The 19864-nt window shown below is 46.9% G+C and overlaps 1 protein-coding gene across 3 annotated transcripts in view; it reads left to right on the forward strand.

Moving 5' to 3' along the window:
• Positions 1-19864, forward strand: part of LOC139755113 (probable G-protein coupled receptor CG31760) — a 424310-nt gene that overhangs the window by 130654 nt on the left and 273792 nt on the right. The window contains exon 2 of one of the 3 annotated variants that reach the window (XM_071673248.1): positions 16126-16292. The exons of the other annotated variants lie outside the window; for them this stretch is intronic. The gene's annotated coding sequence lies outside the window, so the exon portion shown is untranslated. The remainder of the gene's footprint in view (positions 1-16125; positions 16293-19864) is intronic. 3 annotated transcript variants of the gene reach the window in all.

Raw genomic sequence — 19864 nt, forward strand, 5'->3', positions numbered from 1 at the left:
AGATATCTGGGAGTGGATCTGTCAGCGGATGGAACCATGGAAGCGGAAGTGGATCATAGGGTGGGGGAGGGGGCGAAAATTTTGGGAGCCTTGAAAAATGTGTGGAAGTCGAGAACATTATCCCGGAAAGCAAAAATGGGTATGTTTGAAGGAATAGTAGTTCCAACAATGTTGTATGGTTGCGAGGCGTGGGCTATGGATAGAGTTGTGCGCAGGAGGATGGATGTGCTGGAAATGAGATGTTTGAGGACAATGTGTGGTGTGAGGTGGTTTGATCGAGTAAGTAACGTAAGGGTAAGAGAGATGTGTGGAAATAAAAAGAGCGTGGTTGAGAGAGCAGAAGAGGGTGTTTTGAAATGGTTTGGGCACATGGAGAGAATGAGTGAGGAAAGATTGACCAAGAGGATATATGTGTCGGAGGTGGAGGGAACGAGGAGAAGAGGGAGACCAAATTGGAGGTGGAAAGATGGAGTGAAAAGGATTTTGTGTGATCGGGGCCTGAACATGCAGGAGGGTGAAAGGAGGGCAAGGAATAGAGTGAATTGGAGCGATGTGGTATACAGGGGCTGACGTGCTGTCGGTGGATTGAATCAAGGCATGTGAAGCGTCCGGGGTAAACCAAGGAAAGCTGTGTAGGTATGTATATTTGCGTGTGTGGACGTGTGTATGTACATGTGTATGGGGGGGGGGTTGGGCCATTTCTTTCGTCTGTTTCCTTGCGCTACCTCGCAAACGCGGGAGACAGCGACAAAGTATAAAAAAAAAAAAAAAAAAAAAATATATATATATATATATATATATATATATATATATATATATATATATATATATATATATATATATATATATATTTATTTATTTATCTATCTATTTATTTATTCATTTCGTTTTGTCTCTGTCTCCCGCGTTAGCGAGGTAGCGCAAGGAAACAGACGAAAGAATGGCCCAACTCACCCACATATACATGTATATACATACACGTCCACAAACGCAAGTATACATACCTATACATCTCAATATATATATATATATATATATATATATATATATATATATATATATATATATATATATATATATATATATATATATATATATATATATATATATATATATATATATATTATCCCTGGGGATAGGGGATGAAGAATACTTCCCACGTATTCCCTGCGTGTCGTAGAAGGCGACTAAAAGGGGAGGGAGCAGGAGGCTGGAAATCCTCCCCTCTCGTTTTTTTTTTTTCTTTTTTTTAATTTTCCAAAAGAAGGAACAGAGGGGGGCCAAGTGAGGATATTCCACAAAGGCCCAGTCCTCTGTTCTTAACGCTACCTCGCTAATGCGGGAAATGGCGGATAGTTTAAAAGAAAGAAAGAAAATATATATATATATATATATATATATATATATATATATATATATATATATATATATATATATATATATATATGGTGTGGTTTCAGAAGTGGTAGAGGATGTGTGGATCAGGTGTTTGCTTTGAAGAATGTATGTGAGAAATACTTAGAAAAGCAAATGGATTTGTATGTAGCATTTATCGATCTGGAGAAGGCATATGATAGAGTTGATAGAGATGCTCTGTGGAAGGTATTAAGAATATATGGTGTGGGAGGAAAGTTGTTAGAAGCAGTGAAAAGTTTTTATCGAGGATGTAAGGCATGTGTACGTGTAGGAAGAGAGGAAAGTGATTGGTTCTCAGTGAATGTAGGTTTGCGGCAGGGGTGTGTGATGTCTCCATGGTTGTTTAATTTGTTTATGGATGGGGTTGTTAGGGAGGTAAATGCAAGAGTTTTGGAAAGAGGGGCAAGTATGAAGTCTGTTGGGGATGAGAGAGCTTGGGAAGTGAGTCAGTTGTTGTTCGCTGATGATACAGCGCTGGTGGCTGATTCATGTGAGAAACTGCAGAAGCTGGTGACTGAGTTTGGAAAAGTGTGTGGAAGAAGAAAGTTAAGAGTAAATGTGAATAAGAGCAAGGTTATTAGGTACAGTAGGGTTGAGGGTCAAGTAAATTGGGAGGTGAGTTTGAATGGAGAAAAACTGGAGGAAGTGAAGTGTTTTAGATATCTGGGAGTGGATCTGGCAGCGGATGGAACCATGGAAGCGGAAGTGGATGATAGGATGGGGGAGGGGGCGAAAATCCTGGGGGCCTTGAAGAATGTGTGGAAGTCGAGAACATTATCTCGGAAAGCAAAAATGGGTATGTTTGAAGGAATAGTGGTTCCAACAATGTTGTATGGTTGCGAGGCGTGGGCTATGGATAGAGTTGTGCGCAGGAGGATGGATGTGCTGGAAATGAGATGTTTGAGGACAATGTGTGGTGTGAGGTGGTTTGATCGAGTGAGTAACGTAAGGGTAAGAGAGATGTGTGGAAATAAAAAGAGCGTGGTTGAGAGAGCAGAAGAGGGTGTTTTGAAGTGGTTTGGGCACATGGAGAGGATGAGTGAGGAAAGATTGACCAAGAGGATATATGTGTCGGAGGTGGAGGGAACAAGGAGAAGAGGGAGACCAAATTGGAGGTGGAAAGATGGAGTGAAAAAGATTTTGTGTGATCGGGGCCTGAACATGCAGGAGGGTGAAAGGAGGGCAAGGAATAGAGTGAATTGGAGCGATGTGGTATACCGGGGTTGACGTGCTGTCAGTGGATTGAAGCAGGGCATGTGAAGCGTCTGGGGTAAACCATGGAAAGCTGTGTAGGTATGTATATTTGCGTGTGTGGACGTATGTATATACATGTGTATGGGGGGGGGGGGGTTGGGCCATTTCTTTCGTCTGTTTCCTTGCGCTACCTCGCAAAACGCGGGAGACAGCGACAAAGTATAATAAAAAAAAAATAATAATGATATATATATATATATATATATATATATATATATATATATATATATATATATATATATATATATATATGTATGTATACATAATTCATACTGTCTGCCTTTATTCATTCCCATCGCCACGACTCTCTCTCTCTCTCTCTCTCTCTCTCTCTCTCTCTCTCTCTCTCTCTCTCTCTCTCTCTCTCTCTCTCTCTCTCTCTCTCTCTCCAGACTCACAGTCGGGCGCGTGGAAACAGCTTGGCCGTCATTGTCTGGTAGATCAGGCATTGTTGTTACCAGCTCAGCTGAAACTTTTGTCAATTAGACGTTCACACGGTGGTATGGTGGAGGGAGGGAGGGAGCACGGAGGTATACTTCGTCTTGGGAGGGAGGGAGCACGGAGGTATACTTCGTCTTCGTAGCTTTCAACTCCCGAGACTGTAATTAGGTTGAGTTATGGGCTGGCTAGGTAGGGATCAGAGGTGTTTCTTAGGATCTAGAGCCTAGGTAACACCTGAGGTAGGTAGGTAGGTAGGTAGGTAGGTAGGTAGGTAGGTAGGGGTGGCGTGGAGATATAATGCTGACCGATTCTACGTTCTAGAATTAATATCTTTTTTTTTATTTTTTCATATTGTGATACACACCAACTAGCACGAGGGAGAACGACCCTTGACCACAATAGTACGATCCTTGAGCACTAATGTACGACCCATGACCACGATGGTACGACCCTTGACCACTGATGTACGACCATTGAACACAATGATACGACCATTGACCACGATGGTACGACCCTTGACCACTAATGTACGACCATTGAACACAATGGTAGCTCCATTGACCACTAATGTACGACCATTGAACACGATGGTACGACCATTGACCACGATGGTACGACCCTTGACTACCAATGTACGACCATAGGTCTCCTGTTAACATGTTCAAGAAGTTAAGATGAACAAGTTTTCGTAACGTTGTTCATGACGCGTTGACGAAAGTCTCCATCGTCCATGGTATATCTTCACTGGTGTGGCATATGACACTGTGTACACTAGTGTGTTGCTGTGACCTGACAACATGGCATAGTTACCATGTGTCACCGTCAACACTACCGTCCTCAGTAGTGGTCACAGTGGCCCGTGGAAGAGAACAGAGAACAGGGTATGACACTACGACGCGTCAGAATATATACTGCGTATTTTGATTTTCTTTTCTTTCGATTTTGACGAGATATCCTTCTCAGCGAATCCGAACCTCAAAGAGAAATATATAGAAAGGACTAAGAATATGTGAGTCATGAATAGTAAAGAGGAATGTAGGAGTTTCAGGCCATAGCCGTTGGAAGGATAAACCTGAGTAGGTAGACGGTTCCAAAGCTTAGCGGTGTAAGGAAAGAAAGAAACATCACAGCATCCCACATCACCCTTGAGTTGCCGACGGCCACACGATATAATCGCATGACGAAAGGGCTTGCCGAGTATAATGTATTTTCACCGTACGTCAGTGACATATCCCAGAAATTACAGAAATTTAGGAATAATGTACAAGAGGAATGAAAATTTGGGCTTGTGTATATTTCCTTGTCGTCTCTCGGCAATGCAGGGAATTAAACCCACGACGAAATAGTGCTGGTGTTTTCATCTGTCTTAAAATCATAATGGTAATGAAGTGCTCATGGACTGTACACTGGAGGGTTAATGATGAACTGTACACTGGAGGGTTGGTGATGAACTGTACACTGGAGGGTTGGTGATGAACTGTACACTGGAGGGTTGGTGATGGACTGTACACTGGAGGGTTGGTGATGAACTGTACACTGGAGGGTTGGTGATGGACTGTACACTGGAGGGTTGTTGATGAACTGTACACTGGCTGGTTGATGATGAACTGTACACTGGAGGGTTGGTGATGGACTGTACACTGGAGGGTTGGTGATGGACTGTACACTGGAGGGTTGGTGATGAACTGTACACTGGCTGGTTGATGATGACCTGTACACTGGCTGGTTGATGATGAACTGTACACTGGAGGGTTGGTGATGAACTGTACACTGGAGGGTTGGTGATGAACTGTACACTGGAGGGTTGGTGATGAACTGTACACTGGAGGGTTGGTGATGAACTGTACACTGGAGGGTTGTTGATGAACTGTACACTGGAGGGTTGGTGATGAACTGTACACTGGAGGGTTGGTGATGAACTGTACACTGGAGGGTTGGTGATGAACTGTACACTGGAGGGTTGGTGATGAACTGTACACTGGAGGGTTGTTGATGAACTGTACACTGGCTGGTTGATGATGAACTGTACACTGGAGGGTTGGTGATGAACTGTACACTGGAGGGTTGGTGATGAACTGTACACTGGAGGGTTGGTGATGAACTGTACACTGGAGTACAGAATGTAATTAAATTCCCTTCCCCGCTCCCTGGCCTTTGGCTCGTATAGACTGTGTGCAATAACAGTTTGAACCGTCATACTTCCCAGTTAACGGGGTTTAAAGTCAAACTGTTGTAATTAACGAGAGCATTACCCACGACAGTTGGTTTATGGTGGCATTTTTCTTGCTAGGAATGATAGAGAAATTAGAAAATAGCCTCTATTGTATATGTATTTATTTGAACATCCTCTCATTTCCTTCACTAACTTAAAATTACATAGTCAACTTAAAATTACTCAGTCATAACGTAGCTTGGAGTCATCAGTAAGTTATGTAAAGGATATTTGTTTTATGAATCTTTCATATAAAGATTCGTGTAGGAAGGAATGATAAGATACGTTAATAGAATGTTTTATTGGTGTGAGGAAGGTACTTCAGATGTTTTAAGCGTGGCAATTATATGACCTTTACGATCTAATTGACCTTCACAGATGATTTACCTAAGACTCGCGTGACCGACAGCCCGGAAAACTCAAGGGCCGTATATACATCGAGGTTGTGTCTGGGCTTGGGACTGTCTTGAACATCTCAGGGTGTTTGAGTCAGTTTCTCGATCGATGGTTACAGCTTCAGCGTTGCTGGCTTCAGTGACACTGGCTGGCGATAACTGATTTACCCTCATATGCCAATTTACAAGAAAGAACAGATGATGAGGAATACATTTGGGTGTCGTATAGATAGCAGTTCAGATGGCTCTTGTATGAGACCTGTTGTTAGTGGCCTGGATGAGATAACCCATTAGGGACACAGCAGGAATTTCCCCCGTATTAAAAACAGGTTACATTAACGGTTGTAATTCCTTGTGTCGCTCCACTCCCATCTTGTTCGCCGTCTTGGTAGGAGGACTCTGACGGCAATCGCCGCAGGGAAGTGCCCTGGTATACAACCGGATGGGCTTGGGACAGACACACAAAATGAAAATCCATCATCTTTCTTTTTTTGTTTTCGTGTTCATGAAGTATGGCACAGGTTTTGTTTTAAAAAAGAAAAAAAAAAGACTTTAGCTCCTGATAGCTACACCGAAGCCAGTAACACTCGTGTATCTTGCTTCGCCTCGAGTTCATACTTCGTCTTAGCGTCGAGTTCAGTCCTAACCATCACCAGCCGCCGGCGGGAATTGAGCCTCGCCTTTCTTACGGCAGTCCTGCAGGAGTCCACCTCCGCCTCTGCTGCGGCAGCGCAACAGGAGTAAGGCTTCCCTTCTCCTACAGCAGCGTCACAGATTGTCAGGCTTCGCCTCTCCTCCTGTATCGCCGATAGAGTCAGACTTTATCTCTCCTACAGCAGCGCCATGGGGGCTAGGCTTCGTCTTTCCTACTGTAGCGCCACGGAAGTCAGACCTTCGCCTCTCCTACAGCAGCTCCACGAGACTCAAGTCTTCGCCCTCCTTCTTACTCTTACGCTAAGAGCAGGAACTCACTTTGTAGCTGCAGTACCCATGTTTCCGTGTCCTTATCTCAGTCTCACCGACTACTGACGGGTTAGACACACTCGTACCGTACGCTACAGTAGTGACCATTGACCCTGGAGTGACGGAGAAGCCAGACGTACCACTAAAGTTACATATACCAGACTATCCTCCTACAACCCAAGCCACAACAGACCCGTGGCTAGCCCAGAAGGAGGCGTTTTTCGTGGTAAATTAAATTACTGGCAGTGGAGCTAAGTACACCAACTTGATTACAACGGCTGCAGCAGAAACGCTGGAAAATGAAAATATTAGGAGCATTAAGAAGAAAACCCTGAAGACAGGAATGTATTACAACATGGTAGCTTCACTCTTGAGACAGTACGAAGACACCGGTGAAGGTCGTCTCCCAGCAGACACTGGTGAAGGTCGTCTCCCAGCAGACACCGGTGAAGGTCGTCTCCCAGCAGACACTGGTGAAGGTCGTCTCCCAGCAGACACCGGTGAAGGTCGTCTCCCAGCAGACACTGGTGAAGGTCGTCTCCCAGCAGACACCGGTGAAGGTCGTCTCCCAGCAGACACTGGTGAAGGTCGTCTCCCAGCAGACACCGGTGAAGGTCGTCTACCAGCAGACACTGGTGAAGGTCGTCTCCCAGCAGACACCGGTGAAGGTCGTCTCCCAGCAGACACTGGTGAAGGTACCAGAACCCCGAGTCAGCTCCTTCGCCACATAAAGAAGTCTGCATGCACCTTCCCGCCGCCACTAGGGGCCCCCATCTCTGCCGTTGCCCTGAACATGACGACCTTACCGTCATGTCAGTACCCGCTTAGGGCAGGAGGGTCCCCTGACCTTTGGATATGAGACTTCCAGCAGAAGCTTAAGATTAGGTTGGTCACCTCATCACTCACGTCAAAAAAAAAAGAACCCAAGATATGATTTCACTGCGCCTCAAACAGCACTGTGTCATGATGGAACCTGAACACATCCCCGACCATGTTACCGTCCACCTCGGCCAATTGGTGGACCAAACACTTTGCGGTCTGCTCACCACACCCAAGGTATCATCGCTCCACCTTCCCTTCGTCATTGCGGGTGATGGTCGAGGGCATCGCCGATCCTCTCTCTCTCTCTCTCTCTCTCTCTCTCTCTCTCTCTGAGCCTTGTGGATCTCTTCTCTCAGATGTGGATGGCCGGAGCTCTGCCCAAGTCTCCGCATGAACGCCCAAAGGAAACATCTTATCCTGCTCCCTCACCGTCGTCCTCCAGGGGGTGGTGGGTCTCCTCCTTCGGGGCGTTACCTCCACTATTGTTACCAGTTCGGGTATGCGGTGAGGAAGGAGCTCTAAAGCATTTTCCTGACTCCAGTCGCCAGTGCATGACGACTTAACCCCCTCCTCCTCCTCCTCCTCCTCCATGATGGTTATAGGTTGGCCTGCTGTCGAGCTGGGCCATTATCGACTTGCCCAACTGCCCCCGGTGTAGTGTTCGATATCATGTTTTTTTTTCCTCCAGATGAAAAGTTTTTCAATTTTCACTCGTGAAATCTTAGAGCAAGTGCAGTAGTGCAGGAGGGCGAGTTAAGATGACGACACCTGTTGCCGGATTGTGTGTTTCGTTCCAGTAATGTTCCTGACCTATAAATCGGATTCCGACTGCAGCAGTCTTTTCTATTTCGTCAGTCAAGTGTTTTCGTGTGGTTATATCTTTTATAGATTCTCTTAGTGGTTTATAGATTTAAAGTTGACTTGAAAGAATAATGAAAAAAATAGATTCGGATTCGTAAAAGGCCTTAGATTAATATTGTTTGCTGTACGCATGCGCTCTTCAGGAACCAAATGGGAGAAAGATGGAGGCTTGCATTGGCTTGATGCATGAAGTCTTTCGAACTATCGTCAGTCAGCTTGCAGGACGAAAAGTGTCGGTGGGAGTTTTTATCACAACACAAACGTCCATTTCTGACGAAAATAAATGTCCGACGTACGGAAGAAACTGTGTGTGGTGTTTGAATGGCCAAGATCTCGTGATGGTGACCGTGAGATGCAGATTGTGAGACACAAGATAGGACGTGCCTGATATCAGTTCAGTTGGTGAGGGGTCGCTATTCAAGACATGTTTTCCTCAGTGGTAGAGTGGTATCAGGAGTTCACGTATGCGGTTCCAGACTTTTCACCACTTAGATAAGGCAGGACACGATAGTTCGACTTAGATTGAACCAAGCCTCGACCCTTCTGCTAGGCTGGATTGGGCTAGGATAAACTAGGTTACTAAGCCGGGCTAGGAAAGGTTAGGTTCTGGGCTGGGCTAGGTTAGGTTAGGTTTGGTTAAGTTGGATTGTCATATTCGTACAAAATGCGCTGCGTTTGACCTCACATTTTCGTAATCTTTTAGACCACTGTCTACTTTCTGTGGATTCGCGCAAGGCAGCAATGTCAGTATAATCATTCTCCTCTCTCAAATTTCTCCTTTCTGGAATGAGATCATTTGCTCTGTGTGAGATGATGATCAAAGAAAATGATAAGTTGGCCCAAGGAACGTCAATAATCGCGAGAACAGACCCGTATGGACCACTTTTTACGCCTACATGAAGAATCTTTTCTCAACGCACTCGTCTCCCGAGACTTGATCTATACCCCCGCGAAAGTATTCCTCCGCTCAGCCTTGACTAACGCAGTGCCTCGCTGGAACTCCTCCTCGCTGCACACTCCATCCTCCTTCACGTTGATGCTGTCAGGCAACCCTTCAGACAACCTTACGACGGCCCTTCCGACGTCGTGGCCCAGGACGCTTAAAACATTTCACCACCATCGAGCGCCTTGGCCAGAGGGAGGGCGGCGGGGGTCCTCCATCGACCGCCTTAAAGGCCTCCCACACCTAGACCCACCGACGGTCGTGGCTGAGTCACCCTCCTCGCTAGTCCAAATCACCATCACCACCATCACCGCCACCGCCGCTGCCGCTGCCGCTGCTGCTGCTGTTACTGCTGCCCTTTCAGCGTTCCTCCTCTTTCCGTAGGTTGCGTCACCGCCAGTCCCCTGTGTAAGATGTCGACCTACACTACCGGTCTAGCGGCCAAGCCTCTTTGTCCCGCCCCACACGGGACGCACTGGAACGGTAGTGTGGGAGCTCTGCCGATGACGTCCTGGATTTAGACCTCTTGGCGGCGCCGGAACCCGCGAAATAGGGCAAACTTCGTCTTGTCATTCTGTAGGCGACTTCCGCTGCCACAGTGGACGGTGCCTCACCTTCTCTCTCCCTTCCGGTAGGGCGGTCACACGTCCAGCCGCCTGAGACACCTGCCTCACCCTACCTCCTCCTCCTCCTCCTCTTCCTCCTGCCCCTCCTCCCGGACCTGGCCACGACTGGACGGGAATTTATCCAGGACGGTTACTCAACACACATCGGACGTACGCCCCGCTCCCTTGATTCACCAGTGGCCGCTCTGAGGAAAGAGCTGGGAGGAGAAGCGTGGTGACAGACCATTCAATACATCGTTCCAGCCCCTCCTTGTTTGCAGCTGAGGTAGGCGAACTACTCAGTCCATCGTTCCAGCCCCTCCTTGTTTGCAGTTGAGGTAGGCGAACTACTCAGTCCATCGTTCCAGCCCTCACTTCAGGCGGGAGAACCCCGGCCATGCGCGCGGCGTGGAAATATGACCTCGTAAGCCAGACGCAGCGCTGAGGTGCCGTGTGCACAGTCAGCTGGATTGATCACGGCCGCCATGGACTTCACTGATCCAAGAGCCGTATACACGTACACTGAGAGTGACGTGCAGGGGCCAAGAACTGATAAACTCCTGAAGACGTTCAAGGTATTTCCGTTTTTGGTTATAACTGGACGTTAACGGCCTTAATGACGTCACCTGGTAGTCTCGAGGCTTTATGTAAAGCCCAACTACCCAACCCTCCAACTGGACGTGGCTCAGACTTCTTATTTATCTACCAGGAACATCATCAACCACTGTCAGGACTTGTTCCTCCCAATCCCATGAAGAGATCTTTGGTAAGAAGAAAAAGCATCGAACATTGTAACGTCATTTTTTCCTCTTCAGGATAAATTGATAAATCCACAAATAAAATGGTACAAGGAAACTGAGAACACTACCATTAGACCTCCTAATATCATTTTCCTCCTGAGTCCCCCGGGGCATTTCTCTCCCCAGAAATACAAAAGTTATCCATCGCATCCGCCATTCGGACGTTGCACAAAATTCTCGGTATCTTTTTTTTTTTTTTTCGTCGCATGGTTTTTCCAGTTCATGTCACATGGTACGTCTCCAGGAGCGTGATGACACGGGACAACAGTTCTTATGATCTGTACGTCTGGCGTGCGGTGCGTGGCGCTGGCTCAAGTAACATTGAGATATAATCATTCCATGTAATGCATAACCGTAATATGTGGATATAATCATGTCAGGGGACGACATCCACGAAGAGGAGGTGGTTCGTGTGAGGCTCGTGTTGGTGTGAGAGGCACTGAATGTTGTCTAGTCAGTGTCGACAACAGTGGCTTTAGGTGAGAGCAAATTGGGCAACCAAGCAGGTCCAGGTCCCCTCCACCACCACCACCACCACCACCACCGCCCCCGGCCCCCACCATCACCCCTAGTTTCTGTATTATTCAACTTCCTTTACATCATTTCGTATTATTGATTATCTATTAAGGAGACTTCCAGTGCAGTTTCATGGATACGGCAGAGTGAAATTGAAATCGTAAATGTTCATCTTGCTTACAAATTATTAAGATTCCAGCCTCTGTTGGCCCTCCAGTTAGCTCTCTCTAGGCCAGTGGCCCTCAACAACCCCATGGCCCACCTCTGGCCTCGTAACTATGACCATCTCAGTGGAACTGGGGATTCGAGTGCCGTGCTTGATGCGTGGGAGGTTGAGAGCACACTGGGTTCTTCGGCGTCAGCTTCGAGCTCACGAGGGTCGAACTCAGAAGGGTCGTCTCCAGCGGTTTGGCGTCTCACGAGGGTCGAACTCAGAAGGGTCGTCTCCAGCGGTTTGGCGTAACTGTAACTTTTTGGCTGTGATTTCCAGACAGAGTCTTCCCCTTTGTCAGGCGGATCTCGAAGCTGGTTTACTTTGGAACAGTCTCCCAGACGTCCATATTTACACTGAAAACGACATGAAGTAAAAGTGATTCATTCATTCACTCCAGAGGAAACCATCTCCTGAACCAGATTGAATTCCAGGTATTAACCTTTGGAAGACGAGGATAACAACAGCAGAACCTTCCTAATGTGTCTTGTTAAGTCGGTACACAGAGCATACAAATTAGGAGAGGTCTGTGTTGGCCTGTAACAAGGCTCTTGGTCTTGAGAATCGTTCAGGTTAATTGGCTTTGATGTATTCATCTTCGAGCTTGTATTGTTTCAGACACAATGTAGGTGACGGTGTCAAAGGTTTCTATGCATAATCGTGATCAGAAATCTTTTATCTCCTTACTTTCTTAGATATTAGGTTGTGGCTCTACACACACACACACTACACTACACACACACACACACACACACACACACACACACACACACACACACACACACACACACACTTGCTAAGCTTCCAGCATTCACCAACTCACGGTTCAGTGTCGTTTGCTATTATCAACTAGGCTTTACCCCGCGCTCACCTCCCAGGGCTGATAATTATTGACTGCAGGCTTATCACGCTCGATAATTCCCCATTATGCCACAGACTGCTCTCCCCCGGGAGCTGCTGGGTAAGGACTCTCTGGCTGTTACACTAACAAATGATTATCGCGAGCAGGATGGGACGCGCCTTCTCGCGGAGCTGCAGATGATGCGAAGTATTTGAGCTCGCTTGAAGAGAATAGACTTTGGGGAGGAAGAGTGTGTTTCTGGTGCCGTCCAGTAGAATAGGCTTGGGAGAGGAACAGTGTATTTCTGGTGCCGTCCGGTAGCACTCGTGAGATCATCCCGGGACACAGTCCTTCCCTAGTGTGGACTGCCTCCCTCAGAGCAGCTAGCTGGAGGGAGGGTTGGTGCGTCGTAGAGGCATTATATTGCCGACACCTGAGGCGTTCGGTCCACGTAACCTGCTGAAGGAGGATCCACTTCGATGACGGAGACGGAGACTGCACTCAGCCCGGTAGTAGTTCCGTGACTCCAGACAGAGGGCAGCACCAGCGGCTCTCAAGCGCTCGTTGCCCACTGCACTGATGTATTTCTCTTTTTTTTTTTTCATGTCGGAGGCTCCTGTCGCGGTCGAGAGTCCTCGTGGACACCAGGGGTTGAGTGAAACATTAAAAAAAAAATAGCTAAAAGGAAAGGGAAGTAAAGAAGTCATTGGAAAGATAATGTAAATGTCGTCGGGACGTCATAACTGTGAGGGAAGACATGAGAAGATATTGTGTGTGTGTGTGTGTGTGCGTGTGTGTGTGTGTGTGTGTGTGTGTGTGTGTGTGTGTGGTTGCTTTAGATAAACTCTTGCTCCTCGGTCTATAAATCCCTCCGTTATAAACCTGCCTTACGTAATTGCAGGTAGCAAAGTAACGGTAACTAATGTCTCGCGTGCAGTAAAGAGGAGGCAAGAAATGTCATTTTTGTAAAGTCTCAAGACTGCGTACGAAAACCTCTCTTTCTGTACTCTCCTCTTCCTCCTCCTCCTCCTCCTCTTCCTCTCCTCCTCCTCCTCCTCCTCCTCCTCTTCTTCATCTTCCTCCTCCTCTTCTTCATCTTCCTCCTCCTCCTCCTCCTCCTCCTCGACCAAAACTGATTCTCCTCTCTTCAACATCTCGAGTGTGGAAATCCCCCGTTCAGTGCCGCCTTACATCTCCTTCAGTGCGTGGGAGCTCTTAGCTCTGAGTCACTCCTTGGAGGCGTCTTGAGGTGAAGCGACACAGCACCGTGCGGTCTGGGGGGGACCAGCCAAACTCTCCTGGAGTTTCAGGAGCCATCAGGTAGAGTCCTGAAATCTCCGCGCTCCTCCGCTCCGCCACACGACAGTGTACGGAGGTGTGATCACCGCAAGGTTCAAGTCGCTCTCCATTTACGTGTTCGGAGGACGACTGGCAATCCACATTTGCGTTGTGATTGTCTCATGTGTATGTGGGGGGCCAGTGATACCCTCCAAATACGTCCTTAAATACACCGATTCGCCAATAACTGGTTTTTTTTTTAACTGGTGTTGCTCTCTGTCTGTCAGTCAGTCTGTGTGTCAGTCTCTCTCTCTCTCTCTCTCTCTCTCTCTCTCTCTCTCTCTCTCTCTCTCTCTCTCTCTCTCTCTCTCTCTCTCTCTCTCTCTCTCTCTCTCTCTCTCTCTCTCTCTCTCTCTCTCTCTCTCATCTTGTGTTGCAATGTCGTGGGGATGATGGTGTATTGCTGTGTGTGTGTGTGTGTGTGTGTGTGTGTGTGTGTGTATTGCGGACGCGTACGTAAGCTTGCAATACATCTGGTGTATGATCTGTGTACCTCCATCTGAGGTTGCAATCTTGTTTCACTTTACCGCTGGACTCAGGGTTAATTTTTTTTCTCTTTTTTTTGTTATTGTGTTTGAGGTTCGTGTACGATCCTGGCGATCGGAGGTACAGAGAGAGAGAGAGAGAGAGAGAGAGAGAGAGAGAGAGAGAGAGAGAGAGAGAGAGAGAGAGAGAGAAGGTGTATCAACACAGTAGTCGTGAGAAGGGGCTCCTTTGCATAAGTTGCCCTGCATATCATCTAAACTATTTCTTATGAGAGTTGGTGTGGAAATCATCTTTTATCCTCATAACACCTGATGAAGAACATTGTATTTAGCCTTCGTCAACAAGTATCAATAGGCGACTGATGACATCAAACAATTGTATATATATATATATATATATATATATATATATATATATATATATATATATATATATATATATATATATTCCTATGAGTCCACGGGGGAAATGAAACACAAGTTCCCAAGTGCACTTTCGTGTAATAATCACATCATCAGGGTAGACGCAAGAGAGAAATATCAGTTGATCACGCGCAAAATTAATCCTTTCCAATATATATATATATATATATATATATATATATATATATATATATATATATATATATATATATACGTATAAATATATATATATAAAGTGCGTTGACCTTGAAGTATTGTATGAGATAGGGGGTTATAAGAAGGTCAAGTGTTGCCAGACGTGGGATGTTGTGGCGATCGTTCAGGGTAAAAGGGCAGAAGTGTACGTGGGGTCATGAGTGTTACGTGGTGTGGAAGGTCAGGGGGAGTGACCTTTAGAAAGGAAATTCATTTACGTTTGTATTATAGATTTTTAAGAAAACGCTACGTGAAAATATAGCCATTGAACTCATGATGAATATCTCTTAAGATGAAAATAAGTGAAAAGGCCTAAACACAACCTACCCAAAGTAAGGGAGAGAAGTTAGATAAGATAAATGAGATAAGATATATAGCTAATGGATGAGGAAGACAGATAACGAGAAGGCCCGTTGATCCGTGTCTTGGTTATCTGTTCACAAACTTACTTCTGTATATTGTTATTTCTCAGTCGATGAAGTAGAGGTAGAACAGTGAGTAAGGCTCACTCCTCACACCCCTCCACTCCATCCAGCCACGACAGCAGGCAAGCGAAAGAAAGGAAGAAATAAACCACGCCTTTCTGAAGTAAGTCTGCGTGGAATTTAACAGGATAGAACGAAAGGGGAAAAAAATCCTGCTTTAAAATCTTGCTGAATTGTACCACCCTCTGTTGCACTGTACCACCCTCTGTTGCACTGTACCACCCTCTGTTGCACTGTACCACCCTCTGTTGCACTGTACCACACTCTGATGCACTGTACCACACTCTGTTGCACTGTACCACACTCTGCTGCACTGTACCACACTCTGCTGCACTGTACCACGTGTGTGTGTGTGTGTGTGTGTGTGTGTGTGTGTGTGTGTGTGAGATTCACCCTGGGCTACACCAGGGCACTGAGCCTGGTTGTTCTTTTGTTCCTCACAATCATGACGAGGTGGTTAAGAGTCAGGTCAGATGCCAGGTCAAGGGGTCGTGCCCTCGTGTGCCGTGCTGTTTGGTCGTACCGTCGTGCTTAAGTCGTTAATGCAACGCAGTAAAGTCAACAGAACTACAATCATCAGAAGCCATTAACGTAATGACTGCGAACCCCTTATTGGCTTGAATAACCATGGGATCACAACTGACCCAAACTGTCGTACAGCTGCGTCTAACGTTTGTGCTGCCGTACACAAGGGTCGTACCGTCGTCCCGAGCGACGCCAGACGTACAAATGCACCACGTCCACGTGTGTGTACACAGACGCACACACACACACACACACACACACACACACACACACACGCCTTCAGGCCAGGGCTGGCCCGGTGGATCTGCTTGAGGTATGGGAGAGTAATGGGCAATGTTCACTTTTCCGTAGGTACAGATTGGGTAATTACAAGTCCGTAATTGCCTCTTTCCAGGGCCGTCACCAACCCCAATTATCAAGCAGGATCGGGAGAACACGGGCTCGAGACCCGGAAAGACCCAAGAGTTGAAGAAGAGGAGGGAAGGGTGTGACGCCTGCTGTGTCTAGCTAGTGGAACACTTCGCCTCACCAGTGGCATCTCTGCAGTGGTATCGGAAGCAGGTGACAAATGAACGCGAACCTGCCACACAACACTGGAGGGAACCACTGTCTTGCAAGACAGTCACCACACGAACCCAATGATATAATAACCATAAGTCTTCACCACACGAACCTATAACAACTATTACTCTTCACCACACGAACCCAATGATATAATAACCATAACTCTTCACCACACGAACCTATAACAACCATTACTCTTCACCACACGAACCTATAACAACCATTACTCTTCACCACACGAACCTATAACAACCATTACTCTTCACCACACGAACCTATAACAACCATTACTCTTCACCACACGAACCTATAACAACCATTACTCTTCACCACACGAACCTATAACAACCATTACTCTTCACCACACGAACCTATAACAACCATTACTCTTCACCACACGAACCTATAACAACCATTACTCTTCACCACACGAACCTATAACAACCATTACTCTTCACCACACGAACCTATAACAACCATTACTCTTCACCACACGAACCTATAACAACCATTACTCTTCACCACACGAACCTATAACAACCATTACTCTTCACCACACGAACCTATAACAACCATTACTCTTCACCACACGAACCTATAACAACCATTACTCTTCACCACACGAACCTATAACAACCATTACTCTTCACCACACGAACCTATAACAACCATTACTCTTCACCACACGAACCTATAACAGCCATTACTCTTCTTTCTTGAACCATTATACACTCACTCCTGTGACTACCATCTACTATCTGCTGTCTACTATCTTCCGCCTTGGTTAGTTCAGTGGCCGAGGGCCAGATTTGGATGACAACGTGACATGGGATTATAATCATTTTGGTCCCAGAGAAGCATTCGAGAGAGGATTCTGTGTCCTGTGTGACGTAGGTTAAATCAGACCAAACAAGGTCAGAGTTCATGGGCATTAAGTACCCTTAATGGCCAGACTACAGGCTAGAGTTTGAAGACCATCACACACACCATACACTACTGGTTCCCAATACCACGAACGAGGGCTTTCATATCAAGGCAGTCTGACAAGACACACCTCAATAACGAGAGTGTAAACATTGATTTGCATGGACGATCCAATCTGTGGGAGACTCGTGAGGACTCACAACCCTCGACACTCACAACTCAAGAGGGACTACACTCTCGTCATCAAGTTCCTCATCTCCTGTCAGGTTCGTGGCGGTGATCTTAATGAGTCGTTCCTCTTTGAGGATCACCCTCCGCCTCTTTCTCCTCCTCCTCCTCCTCCTCCTCCTCCTCCTCCTCCTCCTCCTCCTTCTCCTCCTCTATCATCATCCTCGAGCCTGCACAGGCAAACTCTTGACTGCCAAGCTGCAAAGTTATCATTACAGAGTCACTTGAACCTCAGCTTACAGCCAGAAGGGACCTTCAGGGTTTGTTGTTAACCTACTTGATGGTTCGGCAGTTGTGGGCGCCCTTGGTAAGAGTCGATATTACCCCCTCTAGCGACTGCAGTGCTGGGAGACCCATCCGTACTCTCAGCGACAGAGCTGCAACCCGATGGAGATGGGACACAGAGGCACAGAGCAGTATGAAGGGAAGACACTAGAAAGAAGAGATGTAAAGGGATGATTGAAGAAAGTTACCCCATCAATCCTATTTCTGCCAGCTTTTCCACGTCCCTCCATGACTCCCAAAGCAAATAGGAGTTGCTTTCTTTGCTGACACAGGAAGTGGCTGCCTCTGATTGTACAAATAAAGACATGTATACCACCTCTGTTGTGTCGAAGGGCAGCGCAGAGCCAATGCCGGCAGCTGATCCTGTGGAAATTGACTCCAAGGCGTTTATTCACACTGCAGACGCTGTGCTGAAGGATACACAGAGTCTTAGAGAGTAGATACAGATATGGTCATCTTGGCCACTATGTCCCTTGGTCTAACTGAGCAGTTTATAGATCCACAACTCTGGAGAGCGTGTGAAGAAGGAAAACACTTCAGGGTGTACCATATCCACTCCATCTGTGATGACACCTGTGAGGAAGAGGAATCCAGCGCACTAGCCTTCTGTTGCCCTCCTGAGGTCAGGCATCACACCACAGTTCAGTGGAAGGGCAAAGGAGTCATCGTGGGAGACCTGGGAGTTATTTACCCCCACATCACCTCAAGGTTTCCTCTTCCCTGCACGTCGTCCTTCAGAACCAGAGTGAAGTTCATCTGGATCCCCCGTGAGACAACACGACCCTCTGTGGAAATGGCCGATGAACTGAGGAAGGAATTCTCTTCCTCCGCAAGGCTTGCGTCAGTGATGCAAAACCTCCCCTGCCAACACAGGCTGTATACTCTGATCGAACACAGAGAGGCAGGGGTATTACACCAAGCTAAACGTCTGGCTCATGAGCCATCAAGACTGAAGAGAATAACCTTCAGTGGTCCGTTTTCTTTTGGTTGACCTGCAGGTTGACCTACACATGGGTACTAGTATGAACGATATACTCTACCAGATGTGCCACTCACTAGAAGCCGCAGCCAGTTCACCAAAGTGTGCGGCTGTAAGTGTGCGCCTCTGTGCTCCCACACGTATAGCAGCAGCAGCAGAATAGGACCAGAGTGTTACGGCACACCGTCAGTGCGGAGGGAATGGTGCTCGTTGGAATATGGAACGAAATTGATGCTCCCTTTACCACTCTGTGACAGATGAGAGTTGATGGTGGCATTACCAATGGATGATCTTTGCAAAACGTACACAGTTCACGATTAAACACATTTCCGTTTGACGGTTTTTTGATATGATACCGGTTACCGTGGAAACACCATTCTATTTAATAGTTAGAGTCAACTTATCTATAAATAAATGTTCTCTGTGTATATCGCGACCAAATAACGAAGTGGATAATGGGGAAACATTCACTATTCATGGACCCACAGCGCCATGACTGGCTGCCGTCACGACACTTAGATATGACCTTTGACCTGACCCTCACCGGCCGGATCAAAGGTCAGACCATCATCCCCCAAGGGTCGAAAGGTCGTACCATCATACCCAAGGGTCGTATCGTCGCACCCACAGATGGTACGGTCCTGCCCAAGTGGTAAAGAGACGATGACCTTAAGGGTCGCAGTATTGCTGTCGAACACTATAGATTATTTCCCAGTTGATTCCTCTTGATGATCTCCTGGTGAGCGGACGACAGGCGCAGCACATGCGAGGGGACGGGGGCTCATCTGCTCACATAGCAGTGGCCAGGCCATCGGGGCGTCCTTTCCATACCGCTGGAAATTGGTGTCTGGAAAGTTGGTTGATGATTCGTCCATGTGATAACCTGCTGCTCGAGCCTGTCCTGGATGGTTCCGTCGGTGGCTGTCATAACCCTTAGTACTGGAAATGTATGATGAAATTTAGTAAGGGTCAAGGAAGGAAGATTCCTTAAAGAAAAGGAGGGGAAAGTAAAGGGACGAAGCCCAGAGGGACGCGCTCTAAGGCATGATGACCCCGGCCTGCATCTGGAAGGCCGCTATGGCTGCCCACGTCACCAAGAACAGAACGTGTGTCCTGGAAGCATGATTGTGAATCCTCATCCCCTGGTGTTGGA

The sequence above is a fragment of the Panulirus ornatus genome, chromosome 18 (assembly GCF_036320965.1).
Source record: "Panulirus ornatus isolate Po-2019 chromosome 18, ASM3632096v1, whole genome shotgun sequence".
NCBI lineage: Eukaryota > Metazoa > Arthropoda > Malacostraca > Decapoda > Palinuridae > Panulirus > Panulirus ornatus.